General features: G+C 44.7%; 1 protein-coding gene across 1 annotated transcript in view; it reads right to left on the bottom strand.

Annotated features, from left to right (window-relative positions):
* Positions 1-25,820, bottom strand: part of LOC141052950 (uncharacterized) — a 50,971-nt gene extending 25,151 nt beyond the window's left edge. The window contains exon 1 of the mRNA XM_073550290.1: positions 25,687-25,820. The gene's annotated coding sequence lies outside the window, so the exon portion shown is untranslated. The remainder of the gene's footprint in view (positions 1-25,686) is intronic.
* Positions 25,821-26,939: the final 1,119 nt, after the last annotated feature.

The following is a 26,939-nucleotide window of genomic DNA, read 5'->3' as shown; positions in this document are numbered from 1 at the left end:
GCCAGACAAAAGTATTGGCACCCTCAGCCTAATACTTGGTTGCACAACCTTTAGCCAAAATAACTGCGACCAACCGCTTCTGGTAACCATCAATGAGTTTCTTACAATGCTCTGCTGGAATTTTAGACCATTCTTCTTTGGCAAACTGCTCCAGGTCCCTGATATTTGAAGGGTGCCTTCTCCAAACTGCCATTTTTAGATCTCTCCACAGGTGTTCTATGGGATTCAGGTCTGGACTCATTGCTGGCCACCTTAGAAGTCTCCAGTGCTTTCTCTCAAACCATTTTCTAGTGCTTTTTGAAGTGTGTTTTGGGTCATTGTCCTGCTGGAAGACCCATGACCTCTGAGGGAGACTCAGCTTTCTCACACTGGGCCCTACATTATGCTGCAAAATTTGTTGGTAGTCTTCAGACTTCATAATGCCATGCACACAGTCAAGCAGTCCAGTGCCATAGGCAGCAAAGCAACCCCAAAACATCAGGGAACCTCCACCATGTTTGACTGTAGGGACCGTGTTCTTTTCTTTGAATGCCTCTTTTTTTCTCCTGTAAACTCTATGTTGATGCCTTTGCCCAAAAAGCTCAACTTTTGTCTCATCTGACCAGAGAACATTCTTCCAAAACGTTTTAGGCTTTTTCAGGTAAGTTTTGGCAAACTCCAGCCTGGCTTTTTTATGTCTCAGGGTAAGAAGTGGGGTCTTCCTGGGTCTCCTACCATACAGTCCCTTTTAATTCAGACGCCGACGGATAGTACGGGTTGACACTGTTGTACCCTCGGACTGCAGGGCAGCTTGAACTTGTTTGGATGTTAGCCGAGGTTCTTTATCCAACATCCGCACAATCTTGCATTGAAATCTCTTGACAATTTTTCTTTTCCGTCCACATCTAGGGAGGTTAGCCACAGTGCCAAGGGCTTTAAACTTCTTGATGACACTGCGCACGGTAGACACAGGAACATTCAGGTCTTTGGAGATGGGCTTGTAGCCTTGAGATTGCTCATGCTTCCTCACAATTTGGTTTCTCAAGTCCTCAGACAGTTCTTTGGTCTTCTTTCTTTTCTCCATGCTCAATGTGGTACACACAAGGACACATGACAGAGGTTGAGTCAACTTTAATCCATGTCAACTGGCTGCAAGTGTGATTTAAGCCCCCGTTACACACTGCGATATCGCTAGCAATATCGCTGTAAAGTCACCGATTTTGTGACGTTGCAGCGATATTGCTAGCGATATCGCTGCATGTGATACTTACCTCCGACCGGCTCCCCCGCTGTTAATCGCTGATCGCGCGAGAAGCTCCTGAATCATTCCTCGTCGGTCACTTCCTGCGGCGCTTCCTGCTGTGACGACGAGCAGCGCGTGGAGCCGGGCGGGAGGACGCAGGATCGCCGCGTCTGACAGGTAAGTAGCGATCCCCGTCCCCAGCGATGTCGCTAGTGAGATCTGCCTGAGTGGCAGCTCACTAGCGACCACCTAGCGATGCACCAGCAATCCTGACCGCGTCATATCGCTGGTCGGGATCGCTGGTGCATCGCTAGGTGTAACGGTACCCTTAGTTATTGCCAACACCTGTTAGGTGCCACAGGTAAGTTACAGGTACTGTTAATTACACAAATTAGAGAAGCATCACATGATTTCTCGAACAGTGCCAATACTTTTGTCCACCCTCTTTTTTATGTTTGGTGTGGAATTATATCCAATTTGGCTTTAGGACAATTCTTTTTGTGTTTTTTCATTTAAGACCAATTAAATGAAGATAATAATACCAAAGAATTTGTGTTTGCAATCATTTTCAGGAAGAAACTGACTATTATCTGACAGAATTGCAGGGGTGTCAATACTTTTTGCCACAACTGTAGTAATAGGGACACATACGGCAGCAGCGGCTCAGTATTGGGGTATCAGGTGCAGTAATAGGGACATATACGGCAGCGGCAGCTCATCATTGGGGTATCAGGAGCAGTAATAGGGACACATACGGCAGCAGCAGAGGCTCAGTATTGGGGTATCAGGTGTAGTAATAGGGACACGGCAGCAGCGACTCAGTATTGAGGTATCAGGTGCAGTAATAGGGACACATACGGCAGCAGCGGTTCAGCATTGGGGTATCAGGTGCAGTAATAGGGACACATACAGCAGCAGCGGCTCAGCATTGGGGTATCAGCAGGATGAGTGGTTTGTGCAGGTTGGGGATACATGGTGATGGGGCTGGAATATGAGAAGTGAAACGTGTCGTTGTATTCTGTGTAGCAGAGCCGTGGCTGGAGGAGTTGTCATGTCGGTCTGGGCCAGATGGAAAAGACATGAAAAGTGACCAATTCCATCAGAAAGAACGTCAGCGGTAAGACATCAACTATACCTGTGCAGTAATCACATATGTTCTGTAGGACTGGTATTTACCACTGATCATATGGCGGTAATATCCATGTTGGTCTTTATATAGGGATTATTTTCAGTAACAGCGCAGTCATCTCCTACATCCACTATTAGGGTGCGTCACCGAGTTGTAATCACAGTTACCTAGTTAGGGGCCCACTCAGAAGTTTCGCCCCCCCGAACCGAAACCCTGGCTACGCCTCTGATATAGGTGGATGCTTGTGTAATAGTTGTCCATATACATGTGGTACCCTTGATGGAGAAAGGGTGTCATTAGCTCCCAGACAATTTTGCCTGGGATGCCAATTGCTTGGGGGCAGTTTTGGGGGTTGATTTGGCGGTCCTTACCTTCATAAATTAGGAAGGTGGAAGTGTACCCTGATGAGATCTTGCAAGTTTTGTAAATTTTATTCCTTATTTGGCACGCTTGGAGGAGATAAATTGGCAAAATGACAGATGGCCCTTGTAGTTCCTCAAGGACTCGTCGACTGCCACATTTTTCTCTGGGGTTTAGGAATATCAAAATGAATTTTGTAGGAGGGAAATTAGGGGTCTCTGTTTAGCCTATCATAGTTGGGGGTCAGTGCTTGGGGGGGCTTGGGAATTGTCACTGAAGTGGAGGACTCATCAGGGCTTCATAACGGACTCGGGACATGATGGCTGCAAATACAGGGGTGCTGTGGACAACTTTTGTTGCCCAGTACGAACTGAGTGTGTTTTTTTTTTTGTTAAATCCATATTAAGGGTAAGGCCTAAATTTTTTTTTATTTTGGGGACATTCGTGGGGATCCAGTAACGGGAATGAAAGGCAGTGGGTTTTTGGGAGATGTATTGAGGGGCATGTAGGTTTGTTTGGTGGATGATTAATTGTAGGACTTCTGGGCTAATGAAAATTTGGAAAAAAAATCATTGGGGGTAAAATTGGTGACATCTACTTTTATTCCAGGGGCTTCCGGAAAAGTGGGAATTTGAGGGGAAAAAGACGTATCATTATACCACAGCGGTGGGGGAACTGCGGTACTTGGTCCTGCCTCTGAAGCTTCAGCAGTGACGGCCGACTCTGCTACCATCGGGCTGTGGGATCCCATGGAGAAAGAGTCGTTATCACTGCCTGAATACTGCTCAGCTTCAGAGGCAGATTCTGTTTCACTGCCAGAGCAGAGCAGACTGTACGCTTCTTCAGCGCGGAATGATCTGCGGGCCATTTATTTGCCTGCCTAACGATAAACTAACCCTAATCTAACACTAGTATTTGTTCCTGCTAACTCTAATATGTGTAACCCTAACCGCAAAAAATCATTAAAAAAATTATAAATATATATTTATATAGTAATCAAAACCCTGCAGCCAATGAGAAAATTCTCATCGGTTGCCGGGTGCAGGCAGACACATCTTGGCGGGCGCACTGCGCATGCGCCCGCCATTTTACTTTATGCCAGAGGAAGGAGGGGGCAAAGGGACTGGGGGGACAACTAATCTGGTACATAAGGTACCGTGGAGGGCATGGGGGACCCTATTTCTGTGATCGCACATCACAGGAGAGAGAAATGAAATGGAGAATGGGACTTTTTTTTGCGGTCGCTGTTATACCGTTAATAACGACGATCGCAACATCAGCGTTGGTAAAAACTGACCCGAATCATGTTCTCTGGGGGTCCCCGCAGCCGAGACCCTGCAGGAATTCCGACTCTGGGGGCGCTATAATCTTAAACCTCAGCGCTGTTAATTAACGGCGCTGTGGTTTAAGTATCCTTAACTGCCGCTGTTAAAAGGCGTTTCGGCGGTCGTTAAGGGGTTAAATCATAACATATGCAGTATTCAAAATAGGGGGCAGCTCACTGAGGGATTAGTGACCTGTCATAAGCCATACAGATGAATAGAATACCTACGGTAATCAGAGCACCACATGAAGCCCCCCTACAGTCCCGCCACAGAGCACGAGAATCTCATTAGCTGAAAATAAAGATTAAACAAGAACCACAAGATGGATTTCATCAACCAAGGTATCATTGTAATCAGTATAACGGCGCCGACCTGACACTGTCTGTAGGTTGTTGTGCACAATCCTGCTGACAGGTTCCCTTTAATCCCCTTGCATGCAAAACTACATTCAGGATATTTGTTAACATGAAATGTAAAGTGCTGCGGAATATGTCAGCACTATAGAAATAAAATGTATTATTATTATTATTATTATTATTATTATTATTATTAACACTTCAGATGGTTCACAGGTATTAATGCAAAGTGAAATGAAAAACTATGGGCCCCATTCATCATTTACAATTTATTGAAGTCGCTTTTGTTTTTCTGTCTTGTGGCCCTTGATGATTTTTGAGCCAAAATCTTCAAAATGACACAATCAATCCATAAATAAAAAAATTAGGGCTATAGCAAAAAAAAGTTGAAGTAGAATTTATTGATATATATAGTTTCTAAAAAATTCAACAGACTTCATATACTGTACATTATATAGACAAACAATAGTAAAAATCAAGAATACTATCCCTGGGATGTGAATATATCAAAGTTCACAGTCCTTCATCACTTTATCCTCAGATCTATTGTGATACTATTTCTATCAAAAGGTAATTAAAGGAAAGGCCTCATCCAGCTCTCTATGCGGGTATTTACAGGTGTCCTAAGCTGATGGTTTTTGGAAGTTGTCAGAAGTGGGGACGTAGTACCAATGCCTACCTATCATCCATTTTATAATGAAGGGTCGTGGAAACTAAAAATTAATTTTTGTCCACTAAAATGTGGTTTAATGTTAATTTTTTTACATTTAATAAAGAGTAAAATTGGACCCCACAACTTCCAAATTTCTCCCAAAACCTGAGTTCAGAACCTCCTGTTGTGCACATGACAGGGCTCAAATAGGAAGATTCACTATTTTGCCTTTTGGAGCACAAATTTGACAGTCCTAGATTGTGGGGGCCAAATGCAAAGCCCTGAGATGTGTGAACAGCAGATGATCCCCAAATGTCACTCATCAGGGAATTGATCTAAGGGTGTAATGGCCATTTTTATCCCACAATTTCACTGATTTTGTTACCATTTGGCTGTGTGAAAATTCTTTATTACATTTCTTACAATAATAAGTAATGTCCCACGACCGCCCTCGCTTAACCTGTTGTGACAGTGGATATACAATACAAGACCACCGAGTCTGTCTGAGGAGATTACACCCCAAAGTACATTTCACACTTATAAATAACTACCCAAAACTTCCCTCACTAAAGTTTCAGGAGCTCGTACTCTTCTCCTTCTACTCCATTTTATCTGCGGTTCTCTGAGACAGAGATACAGTCGCATCTGTTTTATCGAGGGTACACCGAGAGAGAAATGCCTTTATTTAAACTGTACTTGGTACTGTGGGAACATTGTACTATGTGTGGGATGGACGGAAGTACTGTTTTGTTACTTCCTGTTTTCATAGTTGGGTCGTATATCAGAGGGAAAGGAACAAACATTTCATGATTGTTACAAAAAAGGCAACACATAAACACCAAAAATAGTCTTAGCAGTGAAGGGGTTAATGTTGCCTGTGTCCAGTAATGCAGATAATTCACATATGGTGGCCTAATGTTTTCACAAACCCCCACACCTGAGAGCAGACAAGGTGGAGGTGTTGGTTGGCTCCTTTCATTACAATTTGCTTTTCAGGTATAAACCCTGGTACCCTCACTTATGTTTCCTTCCTTTGAAGCCCACTCCGTTAGACTCTTCAAAACCAACCAGTTCCTGGAACACTTTGGGACCTGGCTTCCACACTTCCTGTCCTGTGATTAACCTACTCTCATCATAGGGAACTTAAATATCCCCATTGACAATTGACCCTGCCCATCTACCACTCATCTTTCTCTAACCTCCTCCTTCGGCCTTTCACAGCTGCTAATTCTCCTATTCCTATACACAAGTATTGGAATACGCTGGACTAGGTCTTCTTCTAGCTCAGCTGATACCTCTTTTACGATCTGTGATCAAAGCCTTTTTCCCTGTGGGCACCTACCTGATCCCTCGAAATAGGGGCACCCTAAGCTATCTCTGTCACCCGGATTACCCCGGATGGTGGAGATGTCGAGGTCTCGTACTTTGTTATGCTCCCATCTTGGCCATTATCTTTTCACTCCCCAACCCAAGGTGGTGTGAGGCCAAAGTGTATTGGAAAACACTATCCAGACAGACAGGGGTTAGCAGAGATAAAAGAAAACTACAATCATACAAATACACTCACAAAACAATGTTATAATAATTGTAATAAAGTTCTTTCTTTTATGTGCATGGGTGTATGTGTATATATATATATATATATATATGTATGTATCTATATATCTATATACATATGTGTATGTGTATGTATATACACAGTATATACCGTACATGATTCTGCCATTATTATCGCTAACTCTTTTCAGCTGATGTAATACATGGGTGTAGTGCTTAGGTTGCAAAACTTATCTAACGTACAAAATAAAAGTCATACCTTTGCTTCTCTGGTAACAGAGATAAGGATACCTCAGTGCTAAGCAAATTGTATTTACTATTCTGCAAACGCAATATGTTTCAACACCCTTTGGGTTTTGCTATTTAAACTCTTAAGAATATGTATTGAGTTAGACAGAGGACGGCCCACACTTGGTGTGGCTGTCATTCTCTCTCCATGCCGGCATGTCCAATAAAGAAGCATCTTACTTATTCAGGTCTGGACGATTTCTAATTGGAAGACTGAAACTCCCTTGACATTTTGGTGCGTTGGCCGGGAATCCAACACCTTTCCCTCACCGGTGAGTACTGTAAACCATGCACGGGGGAGTCTGGGACTCCTTAAGTAAGTCCTCCGCCTTGACATTAGGCATCACCAGGGGCATTAATCAGTTATCCCGGTCTGAGGGAAAGTGACGGATTTCGTATAGTCTAAGGATCTCTGGGAATCGTCTGTATCTGAATACAGGTAAGAACATTTAATCATTTTCATTATATTCGGTAACCTTGTTAATCCAGTATGAATGTTATTCTAGGAATTGAATGGGAACTGTGATTGTAGACTTTTCCAATTGGGGTTTGTGAGAGGCTCTTGTAAGTTGGAAGTTGTTTACATGCAATTGGGGTTATAATAACTCCTGTAAGTTGCTAAGCTCCATAGTGTATGGGGTTTGTTGTTCTTGTAAGATATTCCGTAGAATAATAATCTTTGTTTTTTAATTTTTAATTTAATTTTATGACTGTTATTCTTGAAATTGAATGGGGACTGTGATGGTAGACTTTTCCAATTGGAGTTTGTGATTGGCTCCTGTTATGATGAGTCACCGAAGGAGGAAAAAACAAAATACCAGCTAAGTCCAGAAAAACCAGAGGATGGCAGCTATCGGATTGCAGACCCCTGAACCTATCCACAACAACTAGCAGTAGCCGTGGGGGGTTCCTACGGTGCCCTAGAACCCTCGATCACAGCCGGAGAACTATATAGCCTAAAGACAGAAAGGGGAAAACTAAACTGCCCCAGAGCAGACCCCAAAGCAATAGGCAGCCCCCAACATATAATGACGGTGAAGCAAGATGAAAACACTAACACAGATAGAAAGATAGGTTGAGCAAATGATGGGGCCCAAGCTAACTACATAGGACAGGATAGGAAAGCTGCTGTCTGCCATCCGCAAAAACCCTATCAAAATGAGCCAACCGACTGATAGGAAAAACAGGCCCTGAAGTCGCTAGGCTTCAAAAGACTATATCAGCACTCAGGTATATTCTGAAGACAGAGCAAAATATCAACAGACAAAAATGGAGTTCAGCTCACCCCCGGCCGGGGATGGCAGAACTCCCAAAAAACAAGGCAAAAACAAAACTGAAGAGTACAAAGAAGAGCAGAAAACTTAGCTTTGAGATGCAGGAATCAGACTGGTCTCCAAGAATCCAGCAGGAAAATCACCAGCCAGGAAGAAGGGCGTCGGCAGCCTTATATCCAGTCCTCAATTCCAGCCACCCAGTCATCATCTAGCTGCCCATGTGTTTGGTAATCAGCCTCACTACCTTCCTTCACCAGAAGAGGGAGTTCATCAGACCTCAATGGTGAAGGGAAAAATGAACTCACAACAGGCTCCTGTAAGTTGGTAGTTTACATGCAATTGGAGTTATAAGAACTCCTGTAAATTGCTAAGCTCCATAGGAATGGGGTTTGTTGTTCTTGTAAAATATTCCGAAGAATAATAGTAATCTTTTTTTTTTATTATTTTTATTTTTGAATGGGTACAAAGCCAGTGTGAGAAGGCTATTGTGGAATAAAAAACTCCGTGTGCACGTTAAATTGATCTAGATGGGAGAATCGAGGGAGATTCTCGTCGGATTAAGGAATCCGCTGGATTAACCTAAAATAGAACCCAGTATAAGATGAATTTTTGCCGGTATTCTGTTTTGTCTTCTGTACTTTGTTGAATGTTGTTTCCTGTTAAGTGTGCTGTTTTGTCTGTCTTTTAAAACTACATAGAACTAAAACGCCATAAATATATGTTTTATGTTACACATGAGACTCCTTGAATGTTATCTTGAGTGAATGTAAATGAGGGAGTCCAGTAGGCGTGGTCAACAGTCATCTGTGGACTGGAGACAAATCATAGGTTATTATAGTGGTATAAATCACCTAGGTACATGACACCTGATTCCCATAGAGAATATTCTATGTTATATTGTTATATGTTTTTCTTTTTTTTCAGTAAATAATTTTATTAAGTTTAAGGCAAAGTGAACAAAGTATTGCTCATATCACATATAAAATGTAAATGTACATCAGTTAAAGTTAATTCAAACATGTGGATCAGGCAAATAGCACTGTATTGTGAATACTTTTACCAAGATAGGAATGGTAAAATAATAAAAGAAAACAGAAAAAACAGAGAAAGCAAATCAATTCAGATTATACCGTGTCATGGTAAGACTTCTCAAAATAGTATTATAGAAACTATTTTAACTATAAAGACTGAGTGAAGATCAGAAAGAGAAAAGAGGGAAGAAAGAGATAGGTATAGGAAAGAGAAGAGGGTATGAGGGGGGGGGGGGAATAGATAGATAGATAGGAGTAAGTCGGGCATCCAGAGAGCTCATACGCACAAATATCCGAATCTTCATAAAGATTACAAATATCTGTTAAAGGCACCTGGGGGATAAACGACCACAGTATAGCCCCTTATCTGTGCCAAGACGAATATTCCGGAGTCTCTCGGAAAATGAGCCAGGAAGTCCACGTGCTAGCATGTGCATCCCATTTGTCACTGTCATCTGCCATCAGGGATTCCATACGCTCCAATCTATTTATCTCCTCCAGAAATTCCCTCATAGAGGGGGTGGTAGTTGTCTTCCAATGTCTTGGAATAATCATACGAGCAGCGATGAGAAAAAAACGCAAGATACCTCTTTTGGTCACAGAGAGAGATCCAGGAATTAGGGACAGTAAGGCTATTTGAGGAGTGGGGATTACTCGAATACCCGACAGTTGAAAGTACACTTCAAAAATTGAATCCCAGAATGACCTTATCAAGGAGCAATCCCACCATATATGTTTCATAGTACCAATTTCGACTCCGCATCTCCAGCAGGTATCTGGTACTGTGGGGAAGATCTTATGCAGTACGTCAGGGCATCTGTACCAGCGTGTAAGAATTTTAAAATTTTTCTCCTGTGCACTACAAGAAATGGACATTTTATGAGAGAGTGTAAAGATTTTGAGATGATCTTGTTCCGACAACGTAATCTGGAGCTCTCTTTGCCAGGCCTCCAAATACGTTGGGGCACCTTTATACTGGGCTGTACACAAGAGGTTGTAGATCAATGCGATGGCATGCTGCGGCACGGCTTTTAATGAAATTAGGGTCTCAAAGTGTGTAGGTTTGGATAATAGAGCGTTTCCCGGGAATTTCTTTTTTAGAAATGTGGTCAATTGAGTATATTCCAGCCAGGATAATCTCCTCTCCGGGCATGACTCCTGCAAAGCCCCAAAAGACGCCGTTCCAGATAATTTCCTAGCCACCTGTCCCAGTGTAGCTCCGTCTGCGGAGTCCCAACATAAAAAGGTGGATCTTTTCAACGCAGGGGGAAAGTCTAAATTATTAAAAAGTGAGCTCATACTCCCCGGTCTGTGGGATAAGTTTAATGTCTCCAGATGTCTGTCCCAGAAAAGCATGAGCGCCTGAGTCAGAGGTTGAAACCCCGAGACCGCCGGTCTCTGTTGAAGGGGGGCCCATAGGAGCTGTGCCAAAGGGAACGGGGAGAGATGGGACTCAACGCCCACCCATTGTTTATTGAGATCGTTAAATCTCCAATCTAAGACCCTCGTAAGGAGGACACTCTGGTAATATTTTTCGAAGTCAGGTAAACCAGCGCCTCCCCTGGATTTGGGTCTCACCAGTGTGGCGTAACGAATCCGCGGTCTCCCCGTCCCCCAGACAAATCTGCTACACGCCCTCTGGAGCTGTCTAAAATACTGTTTGGCAACTTTTACCGGGACTGTTTGGAATAAATAAAGGAACCTCGGGAGTATGTCCATCTTGAGGGCATTGATCCGGCCAAACCAGGAAAGTCGGCCCCGGTTATATCTATTAAGATCTGCAAGAGTTCTAGTAAGCAGTGGGGAGTAATTAGCCTTAAACAACTCATCCGGATTGGCCGAAACAAATATCCCAAGATACTTGATAGATTGGGTCTCCCACCTAAATGGGAAGGCGGATTTTAGTCTATTGACTTGTGCGGTAGGAAGAGTAATATTAAGGGCCTCTGTCTTTGAGTAGTTTACTTTGAAGTTAGAAACCATGCCAAAGCGTTGAAATTCCTGGATGAGAACTGGAAAGGCGATTTCAGGGTTTGTTAGATATAGAAGGAGGTCATCAGCGTATAAGGCAAGTTTATAAGAATTCTGACCTACATCAAAGCCCTTTATATCGGGGGAGTTTCGAAGGGATATAGCTAAATGCTCCATGGCTATCACATATAGAAGGGGTGAAAGAGGGCACCCCTGTCTAGTGCCATTAGATATTTGCAGGGGAGAAGATAGAGTATTATTGGCTCGAACTCGTGCTGAGGGCTTATGATACAGGGCAGAGATTCTCTCCAACATAGTTTGACCGATTCCCAGCTGTCTGAGGGATGAGTGTAGGAAGGTCCAGTTAAGACGATCGAATGCCTTCTCGGCATCGATCGATAGAAGGCAGGCTGGAGTACCTTGTCTGTACATGTGGGAGGTCAAAAGTAGAGTTTTAATAGTGTTATCGCGCGCCTCTCTACCCCGGACAAACCCTGTTTGGTCAGTATGGATTGAGGCAGGCAACAGCGGGGACAACCGGTTAGCTATTAGTTTGGCGAAGATCTTGACATCTACCCCTATAAGAGAGATAGGGCGGTAGTTGGAGCATAGCGATGGGTCCTTCCCAGGCTTGGGAATCACCGTTATGGTAGCCGCAAGAGTTTGCGCGGCAAAGGGGCAAGCTGAGGATATAGCGTTAAAGGTCCTGGTCAGGAAGGGCGTCAGTTCCAAGGCGAATTGCTTATAGAAATTGGCCAGGAAGCCATCCGGACCAGGACTCCTACCATTGGCTAGACCCCTAATAACCTCAGTGACCTCCTGTTCGCTAAAAGGGTCATCTAGCATGAGAGAGTCCACATGATTCAGTGGGGGGAGAGGGGTACCATCAACATACTCGTCCACTTTCGTTTGGAAATTTGTTGGGGACATGTCCGCCACTGGGCCACCTAGGTTGTACAACCCATCATAATAGTCTCGGAATACATCTGCAATTTCATGAGGTTTATATGCTGAATGGCCAGATGGTGATTTAATGGTGGGGATAAATGTAGAGGGTAGGCGAGGATTAAGAAACCTAGCCAGAACTCTGCCTGGCTTGTTAGAGAATTCGTACATAAATCTCCTACCTCTGTCTCGGTGACGGGCAGACGCTGCATCCAAGAGGGACCCCAGATCTAGTCTAGCCTTGAGCAAGTCTGTTAAAATCTGAGGGTCATGGGTCCGTTTATGGGCCTGTTCTAGGTGTTGGATGGAAGTCAGTAAACTATCTATTTTGCAAGCTCTATCCCTCTTGAGTCTGGTTCCCTGTTGAATAAAAGTCCCCCGGATCATCCCCTTCAAGGCCTCCCATTGGAGCGGTAAGGGCGTTGGGTCATTGGCGTGAAATTCGAAGAAGTCCGTGATGGTCTTCCTGATGGCTGACTGACATATCTGATCTTTTAATAAGTGTGGGTTCAATGACCAAACCCACTCCCCAGGGCGCAAGTCTGTCAAGAGGAAAGAAAGTGACACTGAAGCATGATCGGACCACACCATAGGGTCTATAGTACAGGCCGGGTCATGTGAGAGTAGGTGGTGGCTAATGAAAAAAAGGTCTATTCTACTGTACATATCATGGACAGGAGAATAGAAAGTGTAGTCCCGTGTTTTAGGGTGTAGGGTACGCCAGATGTCAATAAGCCTCAAGTCCAGTAATTTACTCCTAAGACCCCGCAGTTTAACCGCAGGAACAGAGGACCTACCCGAGGAGGAGTCAACAGCTCGATCAAGGATAAGATTGAAATCTCCTCCAAGAATCAAGGAGCCTTCAGCGAAGTCAGAGAGGGTGTTCAGGTACTTTTGGCAAGTCCTGGCCGGGTCCTGGTTGGGGAGATAGAAATTGGCAATGGTAAATAATTTGGTACAGATCTTAAGTTTGATAAGAATAAATCGCCCCTCTGGGTCGGACTTAACTGCTAAGACCTGGGCTGGGAGAGATTTATGTAGAGCGATGCTAACTCCCTTGGATTTTGCAACTGAATTGGTACTATGAAACCAGGAATTATAATACCTATGCTTAAATGTGGGGGTGTGGTCCGTTTTAAAATGAGTCTCCTGAAGCAGTAGAATATGGATTCTTTTTTTATGCATGTTATAGAGGATCTTGGATCTCTTCTCTGGTACATTAAATCCTCTAACATTTAGCGAGCATATGTTGAGGTTCGCCATCTTAGAAGCCCTATCTTCTGGGCACCCGAGAGAAGAGTAGGGAGATGGGGAGGAGAAGAAAGAAACTGAGATTAAAGGAAAGAAAGCAGAGAAAGTGGTAGAACGGAAAAAGAAACCAGAATAATAAAGACTAGTATCAAGACCTGTCTTTACTTAGCCTCCTGAGTCCTAGCTCAGAAGGCAATTAAACTGAGAAAATACTCAAAACTAGTGTTCTAGGAACACACCCTAATGTGGGAGGTGACTGGAACTATGTCGCCTGAAGGACGGCTGCCACACCACCTAACTAGTTAATACCGAAAAGGGGCAGAAGAAAAGGAAACCACAGATGGTCAGTCACCCAACCAAAATGAAAGTAACATATATAACAGCTAACAGCTCAAGTTCAATAAAATTAATCACAGCAACAGGGTGAGAAATGCAGCAGGAGAGATAAACTCCCGTCTCCTGGCTCACAACTCGTGAGACTTTTAGGAGAAGCATAGATACCCATGGGGGTTCAGGCGTCCCAACCCAGCATTGAAGCATGCCGGGAGGGGAGGCAGAGAATCCCAACACTATTAGAATTAGTGATGCCCAGGGGAGAAGGGGGGGGGGAGGGGGGAGAGGAAAGGAGAGGAGGGGGAGAGGGAAAAAAAAAAAAACAAAACAAAACAAAAAAAAAAAAAAAACGGACAAAGGGCAATATTGGTTAGGCATCAGAGTAGGCCATAACAGCCCTCATTCCTCCTTCAAACTACATGTATAACCCAGTATTCCCGAGAGTTCAGGTCTCCGCCGATGGGGATCTCGGCGACTTCTGGGATCTTGGTCGCTGAGTACGGTGTTGATCAGGTGGGAAGGGACCTCCACGACGGACCATTCTCTGGGGTGGAGGTGTAGTATACGGCCAGTCCAGCAATTTTATCCCAGGGAGATCCAGAGCCGAAAGAAAATCTGGCAGGTCAGCCGGAGACCTCAAGATGATCAGGTTGGGACCTTTCCTGACTTGTAGTTGAAAAGGATAGCCCCAGGCATAAGCAATATTGTTGTTACGTAGAACCTCCAGCAGGGGTCTCAGGGCTCTCCTTTTTGCAAGTGTTGATCGGGATAGATCTGCTAGAAGATGTATGGGAGTTCCTTTAAAATCCAGGGTACCTTTATCTCTTGCTTTTCTCATAATATTCTCCTTGACCTGGAAGAAGTGTACCCTGCAAATAATGTCCCTTGGCTTCTCTGGGTCCGGGTTTCTAGGCCCCAGTGCACGGTGTGCTCTGTCCATCTCAATGCGTGTTTCAAGGGGATGTTCCAACAAGGAGTTAAACATCCTCTACAGTGTAGAGGTCAAATCCTGAGGCCCGACTGACTCCGGCAAACCACGAATGCGCACATTATTTCGCCTGTTGCGGTTTTCAGCATCTTCAATCATGTCAAACAAGAGATGGATCTGTTGAGCCTGCTGATCTATAAGCTGTTGTTGTGAGCTTTGCTGAGAGTATAAATCCTGGGTGGACGATTCAAGGGCCCGCACGGAGTTAGTTAGTGATGACATATCCTCCTTCAAGGAGCGAATTTCAGTTTTACACACAGCCTCCAGGCGGGCAATGTATCCCTCCATATCCATTTTGGTTGGCATAGCATTTATTTGAAGCCTTAAAGCTGACATTTCTGAGCCTTGGTCTTCCCCATAGTGTTGCAAGGTAGTAGCTGTGTTCTCCCCTCCATGGCAGGGGAGGGCAAGCAAGCTCTGCTCCATAGCCCCTCCTGAGCCAGCTGCCGGGGTAATTGAGTGCTGTGGGGCAGGGGACGACCGCAGGGTACCTGGTGAGTTGGAGCAGCCAGGAAGAGAGGCAGGAGATCCTCTGCTCTGTGAAGCCCCAGGGGGAGAAGCACGCCCTGCAGCCAGATTCCCACTGCTCACCCCTCCCCCATCAGTCACCACAGGCCGGTCTCCGGTGTTTTCCCCAGGAGCCATCCATCCAGGAGCCTGCAATGCCGGGTCAGTCTGCAGCCTCTCATCGGGCTGCTGTGCAGAGCGGGCGGGGGAAGCAGGAGAACGCTCAGGCTGTGACAGCCGGGTCGCAGCAGCACGTGTCCCGGTCGCCATTACAGGCCTGGGAGGACGCTGGGCCTCAGTCAGGTATGGCACAATACCTTGCCCCCCACGGCTGGGAGTCCCTCTGGCAGGCGTCTGTGACCGGAGACCCGCTTTCCCTCTCATCTGACCCCGGTGCTCGCTCTTGATAGCTGGTGGGTGGTGGCGTTTGCAGCCGTTACTGAGGAGCTCCTACAGTGTGTGTCTTGCCGGCTCCATGTCCAGGCCACGCCCCCCATATGTTTTTCTTTTAATAACACAGAGTGACTGAACCCTCCTCGTTTAAAAAGTGGACACAAAGTCAGATTTGTGGCGGTCAAATGGGACCTTATCACGATCACTGAGGAGTTAGTAGAGTCCGCGCCGGTGGTGCTCTGAATACCTGATTTTAAGAACGGGAACGTCTCTGGATATAAAGAGGCGGTGTCATTGGACTTTATCTCAGCACTTCAGGAATAGGAGTACGAGGGAACTTTACTCTCCTGTCTTATGTCTCTGTGTACGTGTGTCTGTCCAATCCCTAACTGTGAAGATTGTTGTACGTTGTGTGTTTGTACTGTTACACTGGTCAGAAGTCCCTGTGAGCATATTTATCTCGTTCATATCAGTGACTACATTTATCATCGTGACCCCATTCTTTGGGGACCTTTCACGTTTGTTACACTGTGTTGTCATACTAGGCCCCTACAGGCCATTATATTGGACAGAGGTGGCAGGTTATAGAGATATAGGCTGGTAAATATCTAGGACATAGTGTAATCAGTGAGGATTATTGAGATCCTGGATATTAGTAGCAGTAATTGAATTGTTGCTGTTGGTTTCTTATCTTCTTGTTTACATATGAATTTCACTGATATTTGTCAAACTTCTTAAAAGTGGGTAGAAATCCATTGTGCTCCAGGGTTTATATTGTGTATAGTCCTCATCTTGTTTGTCTTTTTGTGTTTAAGAATTTTATGTAACATCATTATGGGACTTTATCCCATAGATATATATTTTATGATCTTGTCCTCATTGTAAGGCATAATTTTTATTGCCCATTACATCTGAAGGCTGGAAAGTTGTTAAGATTGTACAAAGGAGGTGTCTTTTGAATGAAACTGGATATAGTCCTTTTTCATCAGGTACCCAGAGAGAACAGTCTTCAGATTAAATGTGCAATGTGTTCTTTTTGCTTATAGATTGATAAGCCTAACTTTTGCACTATATAGAGTGTAAAATTGTGTGTCTTTGAAAATAGAACATTCAGATGTTCCTTTCATCTTGAATAACCAGTAGAAGGTACTATAAAATCTAAACTAACAGTTTTTGAGATTGTAAGATAAGCTGTGAACATGGGGAACTTAATGGATAGCGTAAGGACAAGGTACACAGGTACAGCAAATTGGACAGAAATTAATAGGACTATACAGCAGGATGATGAGGATGTCGATAGATATTATCACAGAATTAAAGAGGTATTTGACATCCATAGTGGCATAGTCCCACCTGCTAATATGATGAATGATACCCCCTGCGAACAGCAATTAAAAACGCCTTCTTAAAGGGTTGTCAGTCCCAAATAGGTGGGTATATTACCAAACACATGGTTACACACAGGACAGCCCGACTGACTGAAGTTTTAGATTACGCAAGGCATGCAGAACGGTACTTCAAAGACAAGAAAAAAGCTAAAAAGGGTCAGGTATTTTTAGTTGATGATGGGTGTGAGATCTTCTTTGCCCAAAAAGATCCAAATAAAGGACAAGGACACAGGGGTAGAGGAAGGGGGAGAGGTAAGAGAGTAGGAGACAGACTATCTTGTTGGCATTGTGGGAAAACTAGACACCTTATCCGACAATGCCCAGATAGACAATATGCCCCAAATATACAAAACCAATGACTAAATGCAACTGATAAAAACAACATCACATCACAAATATCAGATCCCTTTTTGCCAGAGGAAAAAAGTAAGATTCCTGAAGTAATATTTAACTTAGATGAAATAGAAATGTATATACAGAACACTGTATTTCCAGAAGTAACCGTCCTTGTGGGAAGCTATGAGGTCACTTTTCTTGTTGATTCAGGAGCCACTAGAACCTTAGTCCATCCAGAAGAGATACCGACTATTGGGCTGTCTGCTGCCTGCATAGTGGTAAAAGGAGCAAGTGGTAAGACAGAGAGCCATTGTCTACGCCTGTGGAGACACCGGTCCCTCAGCACAGGTAAAAGTGAAATTACACAAATTATATTATCAGCTGTGTGGGAGGGATATGATGCAAGCCCTGAGCCTGGGAATAATTCCTACTGCTGCCGGACTATAGGTGAAATCCATGGCTGAGACAATGGTGCTCCAGGGGTATGGAGAATCCAGATATTATTACAGTATAGATCTAATAACTGCAGGACCATCCTCAGTTACTGAGTCCTTCATCAAGGAAGCAATAGATAAAGGTATACAAATGTGGATGTTCACACACCTGAAGAACTACACTGCACCATGTACTACAGGTATTTCAGGGGTCCTGATATAAAATATGGGAATTTTCATGCTCTAGATTGTTCTTTGCACACCATATACAGGAAATATAAAGGGAACTGTGCCGTCAGTTGTAATCTGTCAGGACAAATTAAATTGTTGTTTTTGCTTTTTAGAGGCACCGTGCCACATATTTCCCTTTCTAGATGTGAAGGTAGATCATGGAAATTCGTTGGTGATTTTGTTGAAGAGTGTAAGGAAAGTAACAATGGGAGGATTTGGGCGATGGCTCATTTTACAATGCCAGACTGCAGGCATAATCACAAGTACTAACATGGAACACCATTTCTAAACCCAGTGTCCACCTGCAGCGAGGCAGGGGAACGAGTGAGAAATGCTGATCCTTTCCTAGAATTAGAGGAAGAATTGACCACATACCCAGAATCTTTGTGGTCCACATGACCTGCAGATGTGGGATTGATAATAGGGGTGATTATACCCTGTCCAGCTCACCTTGTAACACAGCCTTGTTTCCAGTAGGGAGGGCGCCCCCATCTGTAAACGAGGCTGTGATTCCAAGAGCCCCCACAGTGCCAGACCCCCATACTCTGCTGAATGACTGGAGGCCGGAATATAAGGTCTTTGCAGTGATGTCAGTAATGTCTCCTTCAGCATCCTGGTACATCCAGATAGCCAGGTTTGGTTTGTATTCATATATAAGGGGAGCAGGTATGCATTCACCGGAATCCCACAAGGGTGCTGTGAATCACCTACTATTGTTTTCCAGGTAAAATCGGCTAACCTAGCTCAATGTGAGTCACCAGAAGGTAGCCAGATGCTCTTATATGTGGATAACATGCTAATGGCATTTAAAAAAAAATAAATTGGTAACAAAAGGGGGTTATCTTTAAAGATGACCTATATGTATGAACTGCCCAGTGACCTCCAAAGATATGTCACAGTATTGAGCCATGGCATAAGCTATGTCTCAACAGGAGGGATGGTAGTGATCATATCTTACGTAGTTATGATGTATGGCTTTACTAACTATTAAAATTTTTGTTTAATCTGCATTACTTGTGCAACAATAATTCCTAAAGGAATCTGAGACCAGAGAGAGGACAATGTCCTCACCCTGAATACTTATTCTAACACATTTGTATGGATTTTATTGAACAAGTGTGAGGGAAAAAGTACGGCCTTGTTATTATGGATGCTTTCAGCAGGTGGATTGAAGCTGTCCACCATGATGCATTAATGGTACCAAAGGTCCTTCTAAAGGAAGTCATACCCAGATTTGGGGTTCCAGAAAATATATAGTAAACTAAGTAATGTTATTATTACCTAAAACATTGTCAGTTGAGTTGGGAAACCACTGTGCCTGTCATCCTGTCAGCCGGACTGGTTGGGAGACACAGTGGGAGCTTGAAAAATAGGTTGACAAAGACCATGCAGGAAACAGGAAAAATTGGTTGCACTGTCTCCTATTGGTTGTACTAAATATGTATGTCACATGGACATCTGTAGTGCTGACAGACTTTGAAGTCATATACGGGAGATCTTTTCTGTTACCTCAGCTAAAATCCTTTAAGGCTGTGTGCCCACGTAGCGATTTTTAAGCGTTTTTGCCGCGATTTTCGGCGCGAAAACGCAGCGAAAACGTTTAAAAATCGTGTACAGAACGCCCCCCATGCATTCCTATGGCATTCCGCACATGCTGTGCTAATGCTGCGCTTTTTTCCACGGCGGAATCGCCTAAAACATTGTCAGTTGAGTTGGGAAACCACTGTGCCTGTCATCCTGTCAGCCGGACTGGTTGGGAGACACAGTGGGAGCTTGAAAAATAGGTTGACAAAGACCATGCAGGAAACAGGAAAAATTGGTTGCACGTGCTGTGCTAATGCTGCGCTTTTTTCCGCGGCGGAATCGCATCGTGGAAAAAATCGCAGCATGCTCATTCTTTTGTGCGGAATCGCAAAGAATTGCCGCGATTCCGCACCCATAGGAATGCATGAGAATCGCTTACTTCCCGCATGTGGCTATGCCCACCATGCGGGAAGTTAAGCGTCTCATGTGCGGTTGGTACCCACGGTGTGGAGGAGAGGAGACTGTCCTCCAGGCCCTGGGTACCATACCCCTGTAAAAAAAAGAATAAAAAATAAAAAATCGGGGTATATTTACCTTCCGGCGTCCCACGCTGCATTCCCGGCCTAAGCGTTCCCAGTAATGCCTTGCGGCACGGTCCAGTGACGACGTAGTCTCGCGTGACTCTAGCGGTCTCGCGAGATCGCTATAGCAACGCGAGACTACGTCATCACAGGTCTCGCAAGGCATTACTGGGAACACTGTGGCCCGGGAAGGTAAATATACACCGATTTTTTTATTTTTTTTTAGCATTTTAACATTCTATCTTTTACTATTGATGCTGCATAGGCGGCCTCAATAGTAAAAACCTGGTCACACTTGTCAAACACTATGTTTGACGAGTGTGACCAACCTGTCAATCACTTTCCAAGCGATGCTTCAAATCGCTTGGAAAGTGCTTGAATATCGCACACGAAAATCGCGGCAAAATCGCGATCATAATCGCGGTGAAATCGCGCGGAAAAAACGCGCAATTTCTGGGAAGGAGTCCGGTTTTTGGTGTGCGTTTTAACACGCACCGTGGGCCCATAGCCTAAAAGGATAGATGAGGAAGTTGATTGTACATTAGCAGAATATATGGCTAAGATATTAACTCACAAAGAAGTTTCTACTCGTAGTTTTGTTCCAGAAAACCCACTAACAAAACCTGAGATTGTGAAACCTGCAGACTGGGTCCTTGTGAAGGTGATAAAGAAGAGACACCAGCACCATCCTAAGTGGGAAGGTCCTTACCAAGTCCTGTAGACTTCTCCTACTGTGGTCAAGATTGCTGAGCGCACCTCCTGGACCCATCGCTCACACTGTAAACTTGTCAGACAGGTAGGGACAGAGTAGGATCTGACTTGCTTGTCAAAGTCCAGCTACAAAGGGAGGTTTTCCATAAGGGAAAGCTTGTCTCAAACTGGTGAAGCCTCCCATTCATCCCCCTACCCGGACAAGACGGTCAGATCTAGGATGTGTACATCAGGGTTAGTCACAGGTATATTCTTCGTGATCATGGTGATGGGAGATTGGAGGGTAATAGACCCAGCAGGAGGGGAAAGTCCAGGGTGGTAGAATGGTTTCATATTTAGGACTTTGAATCTTACTTTTGAAATCGGGCAGGAGGCCGCCATGTTAGTGGATTTCTGTCTGTTGTATAAATGATACAGAGACAGGGAACAAGCTGTGAAACTAGCAGAGTCTGATAAGTATGTTTGTGTTATGAGCTCTAATAGCAGAGGGGATGGATGTGTGTGACTGGAGTAAAGCAGCATGGACAATTGTAGCCCGAGACTATAGGTATAAGCCTTATGGCTACATAGATTTAAAGCCTGATTCTCCATTAGGAAAAAGGAGATCCCCTTACACAAATAAAAATAATTGTAATCAGCTACTGAGAACTTTTAAAAAACCCTAAGATGAGGGATCAAAGGTTATAGGAGCTGATATGTCAGGAGCAGACCCAATAGGACATTTCTACATAGAGGTTCAGAATAATAGCATACATGGACCCAAGGAAGGTATGCCAGAGAGAACCATAACAGAGTCCATAGGGTTCATAGTTAGATTGTCTAACTTATGAAGATAAAATAGCTCTAGAGAGAGGCTGTTAGGAGAAGAATGGTTAGAATGGCTTAAATACATTGCAAAAAGGTTTAAAAAAATTAAGTTGTATAGTAAAACTTATGTCTGCTCAGAAAGGGAAGGAAAATGTAAAATGTTATCATTTTTATATCCTCCACTAGAGAATCCGGATATCCACCACAGGTGATTGTTTATCCTGGTAATTATACTTGTTTTAGTCTTCCAGGGCATGGGCACGACTTCGGAGAGCTCCAAGGCGACTCTTGTAGAGAACGGATCATTGTCTCTCACAGCGTAAAGTACTTAGCCATACGGTCAAACCACACTACCCTGAGAGCGGATATATGGTGGTTATGCAGTGATAAAAGCATAAGAGCCAGACTACCACATGGTTCCCGAGGGGATTGTGCGGTGGTCCAGCCAATCATGCCGTTCCACCTGTTGTCAACAGGGATATGGACAAAGGTACGTAGTGGAAGAGACAGAAGCGTGAAACTCCGCAAGGATCCTTCCATTCTAGTATCTACAGAGATGACATTGGAGTTCCCAGGGGAGTGACCACCGAGTACAAGGCTGGGAACCAGGTAGCAGCCGTGTGGGAATCCATAATTTGGTGGGTGATTATAAAAATGAATGTAGATTGGATAAACTACTTATACTATAACCAGCAGAGATTTGCTAATTATACCCGAGATGCAGTTAAAGGGATAGCTGAGCAATTAGGACCAACTTCTCTCATGGCTTGGTAGAATAGGATGGCATTAGACAAGTTCTTAGCAGAAAAGGGAGGTGTATATAAAATGTTTGGAGGATTTTTGTTGCACCCTTTATCCCTAATTCAGATCCTGATTGAAGTATCTCCAAAGCTCTTGATGGACTGACTGCCCCGTCTAATGAATTAGCAGAGAACTCTGGATATGACGACATATTCCTGGACTGAAGGATGGTTTGGGAAATGGTCCGGAGTATTCACTTCTGCGCTGACATCTCTTACCATCGTGGTTGGAGTGCTGACTGTTTGTGGATGCTGCGCTATTCTATGCATTAGAGGACTTGTTCAAAGACTGATTGACTCTGCCATAACAAAAACTATGCATCAAGGAATGGAGACCTTGGAATCCAACGAAAGAATGAAAATTTTGGGACTTAATGATAAATATACTGAACATATTACTCTCCCTCTAGATTATATGAAGATCTTCTGTGAAATCTGACAAAAAGAAATCTGTCCCCAATGTGTACAGATAGATGATTTTATTACAAGATGAGGGAATGTTATAATAATTGTAATAAAGTTCTTTCTTTTATGTGCATGGGTGTATGTGTATATATATATATATATGTGTATGTATCTATATATCTATATACATATGTGTATCTGTGTGTATATACATAGTATATACTGTACATGATTCTCCCATTATTATCCCTAGTCACTCTTTTCAGCTGATGTAATACATGGGTGTAGTGCTTAGGTTGCAAAACTTATCTAACGTACAAAATAAAAGTCATACCTTTGCTTCTCTGGTAACAGAGATAAGGATAGCTCAATGCTAAGCAAATTGTATTTACTATTCTGCAAACGCAATATGTTTCAACACCCTTTGGGTTTTGCTATTTAAACTCTTAAGAATATGTATTGAGTTAGACAGAGGACAGCCCACACATGGTGTGGCTGTCATTCTCTCTCCATGCCGGCATGTCCAATAAAGAAGCAGGTCTGGACGATTTCTAATTGGAAGACTGAAACTCCCTTGACAAACAACATAGTGGGAAATGGGAGGAATAGTAGGCACAAACCAAATGGCAGAGGATAAGGCTTAACACGTAAACCAACTCCACACAGTAATCTTATGAAAAACTCTCCAAACGTCTACCTCAAACACTGAACTTCTCCTTCAACTCCAAACCAAGTAGTAGAACTACACAGAACAGCTGAGACAATTCAAGTCTCACCAAGGAAAACATCTGCAAGGAGTTTGTATGTTCCCTCTATGTTTGCGTGGGTTTCCTCTGGGTACTCAAGTTTCCTCCAACACTCCAAAGACATACTGTTAGGGAATTTGGATTCTGAGCGCCAATGTGGAAGCGGTGCTAAAATGCTATGGAATATGATGACGCTATATAACCAAAGCATAATAAATAAAAAATAACCATTTCGGTCAAGACATTTTTGCACAATCCCCTGAGAGCCTGAATCTCCTTCCTTCCTACACCTCAAACTGACTTTCCACATTTGAACCGGTTATGGTAGAACAAGTTACTAGACTCCTCACCTCTTTCTGCCCCACAATGTGCACCAGTGACCCTATTACTTCACATCTCCTTCAGATCCTCTCCAGCCACTGACCACCTAGCTAAAATTTTTAACCTCTTTCTTTGTTCCAGTATTTTTCAATCTCCATTCAAACTCGTTGTAAAAAACAAAAACCCCATCCCTCGATCAGAACAATACTAACTACAGACCAGTCTCAAATCTTCACTTCACCTTTAAACTCCTGGAACGCTTGGCCCACACTTATTTAATCTGCTATCTCTCAGATCACTCTCGTCTTGACCCATTACAATCTGATTTCCGCTCTTTACACGCTATAAAACTGCCCTTACTAAAGTCTCTAACAATCTACTAACAGATAAATCTAATGGCCTCTACTCCTTGCTGATTCTCCTAGATGTCTCTGCCACATTTGACACAGTAGATTCCCAGCTCACCTACTCTACTCTGTCAGACTGAAGGACACCGTTCTCTCCTGGTTCTCCTACTACCTCTCTGACCGCTTCACAGTATCTTTTGCCAACTCTTTTTCCTCTAACCTTCCCCTTACTATCAGCGTTCCTCAAGGCTCAGTCCTAGGCCCTCTCTTCTCTCTATACAACGCTCTTATTGGACAAATCAGCAGCAGATTTGGTTTCCACTATCATCTCTATGGTGATGACACCCAATAATACACCTCTTCTCCTGATATCATCCTCACATTAATGCAAAATACCAGTGCTTCTCTGCCTGCTGTTTCTAACACCATGTCCTCCCTCTATCTAAAACTAAATCTCTCCAAAACTGAACTTCCCATGTTTACTCCCTCTACTACCCTACCTATACCCAATATTGTAATTTCCTTGGGTGGTTTACCTGTAACTCCCAAGCAGCACACTCAGTGTCTTGGGGTCAAATTTCAAAAAGAACTTTCCTTTATTCCCTATATTCCATCACTCTCTTGCTCATGTTACCTGCATTTAAAATATTTTCCAGAATACGACATTCTCTAACCTTTGAAACTGCAAAAATTCTTACGGTCGCTCTTATTCATTCTTGTCTGGACTACTGCAACTCTTTACTGACTGGCCTCCCGTCAAACCCGCCCAAAATGTGGCAGCGGGATCATATTTTTGTCCAGTCGCTTCACCGATGCCCCTACCCTGTGCCAGTCAGTACAATGGTTGCCCATCCCATGTGGAGTACAATACAAACATATCTTTCTCTCCACAGTTCTGCATCATCCTACATCCCCTCCCTCATCCGTCTCATCATCCTACCTATCCTCTACATTCTGGAACTGATCTAAGACTAACATCCTCCATAATGTGAACCTCCCGCCTCCGTCTTAATGACTTCTCTCGTGCTGCACCAGTTTTCTGGAATGTACCACCCAGGACAATCTGATTTATACCTAATCCCCAAATTTTTAAGCATCTCTTTAGACAAGCCTATCACCTCACTTCACCAATCTACTTCTTCCTAAATTCCCCTCACATTCCTCTCCCTCCTACCCATCTGTCCCCACATCATGTGCTCCCAATAGCACACGGTGACTGCACTTACACAGATCCCGGCTGATGACGGATTCTGTGGCTTTATATTATAACCCCTTTGTGTTATAGTGATGGCCGGAGCGGACATGACGGCGCGGTCTACCTATTGTGTCCCCTATTCCTTATAGATTGTAGTGTGAGCAGGAACCGCGCTGCTCCTGTAACCGGGGAGCTACGGGTTACTACATATTGTGCACGGCCCCGATTATTGTACAGTGCTGCGGTATAAGCTGGCGCCATAGAAATATAATTATTACCTCCACCTGCAGAGCCGCACTCCACATATATGGCTGCTCTGTGCGCACAGGACCTGGGATGAGGTCACAGGAGGGGAGGAGTCAGGGGTCACATGATCAGGGGCCTCAGTGTATGCAGGACTCTGCTGTGCTGGTTGTCATGGTGCTGGATGAGGGGAAGTTTCTGTGTGGGGTCAGGAGGGGTTTACAGGGTGGATGTAGCAGAGCCGTGTGTGTACGAGGTGTACGGAGCAGAGCCGTGTGTGTACGAGGTGTACGGAGCAGAGCCGCGTGTGTACGAGGTGTACGGAGCGGAGCCGTGTGTGTACGAGGTGTACGGAGCGGAGCCGCGTGTGTACGAAGCGTTGCCGCACATGTACGAGGTGTACGGAGCGGAGCCGCGTGTGTACGAGGTGTACGGAGCGGAGCCGCGTGTGTACGAGGTGTACGGAGCGGAGCCGCGTGTGTACGAGGTGTACGGAGCGGAGCCGCGTGTGTACGAGGTGTACGGAGCGGAGCCGCGTGTGTACGAGGTGTACGGAGCAGAGCCGCGTGTGTACGAGGTGTACGGAGCGGAGCCGCGTGTGTACGGGGTGTACGGAGCGGAGCCGCGTGTGTACGAGGTGTACGGAGCAGAGCCGCGTGTGTACGAGGTGTACGGAGCGGAGCCGTGTGTGTACGAGGTGTACGGAGCGGAGCCGCGTGTGCGAGGTGTACGGAGCGGAGCCGCGTGTGTACGAGGTGTACGGAGCGGAGCCGTGTGTGTACGAGGTGTACGGGGCAGAGCCGTGTGTGTACGAGGTGTACGGAGCGGAGCCGTGTGTGTACGAGGTGTACGGAGAGGAGCCGCGTGTGTACGAGGTGTACGGAGCAGAGCCTTGTGTACGAGGTGTACGGAGCGGAGCCGCGTGTGTACGAGGTGTACGGAGCAGAGTCATATGTGTACAAAGTGTAGGGAGCGGAGCCACGTGTGTACGAGGTGTACGGAGCGGAGCCGCGTGTGTACGAGGTGTACGGAGCAGAGCCTTGTGTACGAGGTGTACGGAGCGGAGCCGCGTGTGTACGAGGTGTACGGAGCAGAGTCATATGTGTACAAAGTGTAGGGAGCGGAGCCACGTGTGTACGAGGTGTACGGAGCGGAGTCGCAAGTGTACGAGGTGTACGGAGCGGAGCCGTGTGTGTACGAGGTGTACGGAGCGGAGCCGCGTGTGTACGAGGTGCACGGAGCAGAGCCACAAGTGTACGAGGTGTACGAAGCAGAGCCACGTGTGTAC

This window comes from Dendrobates tinctorius, unplaced genomic scaffold (assembly GCF_039654945.1).
Source record: "Dendrobates tinctorius isolate UK_male_01 unplaced genomic scaffold, ASM3965494v1 ptg000164l, whole genome shotgun sequence".
NCBI classification, from domain to species: Eukaryota; Metazoa; Chordata; class Amphibia; order Anura; family Dendrobatidae; genus Dendrobates; species Dendrobates tinctorius.
This window is presented reverse-complemented; position numbering and strand designations above follow the sequence as displayed.